The following is a 1813-nucleotide window of genomic DNA, read 5'->3' as shown; positions in this document are numbered from 1 at the left end:
TTGCCTCTCGTTTCTTTCTCTCTCTTTTTTATTTTCTTATAAAAATGTGGGAGTAGGTATTTATGTTTAAGTTGAACTATACGAAATCTCCATTTTCATACATTAAAAAAGGAGAGAGTATTGGTGATTTTCTATAGCTAATCCTAATCTTTTCTGTATCTTCTCTTTCTCCCCGCCCCCTTCTCTCTCTGTCTCAATCTCTTTCCATGGCTCTATTCTCTTATTTTCTTGCCTTTGCAATCACATGTGTATTACCCAGAATACCAGCTCTGAAGGTCAATAGATAGTACCAGGAAAAATTAAGAAAAAGAAGAGGTTTCAAATTTCAGTAAGTGTTAATTTGAAAACGCACTGATGCACTTCGTATATCTGGAGGGGAGGTTCTGTGTGGTCCAGCCGAAGCAATGGCCTGTGAAATTCTTGATCCTGCAGAATGGACCAGTCCTGATGAGAATGTGAATTTGTTTGTGTCACCTTTTTTTTTTTGCTCAGAAGTTCATTTAATGACTCCAGCTCGCCGCCCCTCCCCTGCAACTCCTGCTTTGTCTCCCGTGAGTGGTCAGCAGAGGTTCCCTGAGAGGTTCAGCAGGGGCTCTAGGGACCTTGGGCTTGGAAGGGAAGGGCCATCGTCTCTCCTTGTGGCCTTTGGTAGCTGCTGGGTGGAGGCTGTGGGACGGGGTTCCCAAGCCCAGGGCCTCTGGGTGCTGCACATCTCACAGCCGGGTCAGCTTTGGGGCACTAGTGAAGGTGCAGGAAGGGCAGGGCCAGCTGTGCTGAAGGGCGTTGGGGAGGCTGGAGCCAGCTGGCTGAGGGGCTTGGGGCAGCCCCAGTGACTAAGGAAAAAGGCGGCCTAGTTCCTCATCCATCTTCTGCGGGCGCTGAGGATTGTGTCCTGGGGCTTCTCGGGGGGGCTGAGAGTCCCGGTCCCGCTCGCCCCCATAGAAAGCAAGGCTGTATCCAGGGACACACAGGCACCTCCCGATGACCCAGCGCTGCACAGCCGGTGGGAAGCCGAACTCCGAGAATATCTGCTCCTGGAGGGCCCCAATGGTGCAGTGGGGGTGGACCGGCAGCGAGACATGGGCAGAGGATGCAGCATCTTCAGCTGTGCCGTGTAGTCTGATGGGGCCGGGAGGGAAGCAGGCCTCCTGCAGCTGGATGCTGAGGGCCACATGATGCTGGGCCAGGATGGCTGCCGCTTGGGCTGCCCGCTTCTCATCCCCACCCTCTCTGGCCCGGGTCAGGTGCCCTGCTAGTTCCTCATTCTGTCCTTCCACGGTGGCACCTCGGACCAGGGCTGCCCACCGCTAAGCTTCCTGAGGGTTGGCGAAGTGCAGGCTGAGAGTCCCAGGCCCTCCTGGTGGAGGCTGCAGCTCATGCTGGATGGGGCCTCGGACGGTGTAGGAGACTGACTCCCAGGGCCGCTCCAAACTGACCGCCCCGGGCCCCGCACCAAGCAGCTCCAGCTGGAAGCGCCCTGGTCGCTCGTCCCACCCCGCGCCCAACGGCCTCACCGCGGCAAGCACGGCCAGGAGCACCGCGGCCCAGCCGGGGTCCGAGGCCGCAGCTGCGTCGCTCACCGGCGGCGCCATCTCCGGTCCGGCCCCGGCCCGGCCCCACGATCCCGCTTCCGTGCCCTCCGGCCACTCTGTGTCACCATTTTGGCGTGTGAATAGTGCTGCTTTTTTCATTACTTGGGCTTTTAGATTCAAGAGGGCTTTTCTGGATATGGGGATATAGTGTTAGAGGGATTGCTAAAAGAGTCGTGACCTTAAGACCAAAAATCTCTACGTATGTACTGACAAATAAAGCA

General features: G+C 56.2%; 1 pseudogene; it reads right to left on the bottom strand.

Moving 5' to 3' along the window:
- Window positions 1–559: 559 nt before the first annotated feature.
- Window positions 560–1607, bottom strand: LOC137216951 (sharpin-like; annotated as a pseudogene).
- Window positions 1608–1813: the final 206 nt, after the last annotated feature.

Source organism: Pseudorca crassidens, chromosome X (assembly GCF_039906515.1).
Source record: "Pseudorca crassidens isolate mPseCra1 chromosome X, mPseCra1.hap1, whole genome shotgun sequence".
Taxonomy (NCBI): Eukaryota; Metazoa; Chordata; class Mammalia; order Artiodactyla; family Delphinidae; genus Pseudorca; species Pseudorca crassidens.
Note: the sequence above shows the minus strand (reverse complement) of the source record. Positions and strands in the feature narration are given on the sequence as shown.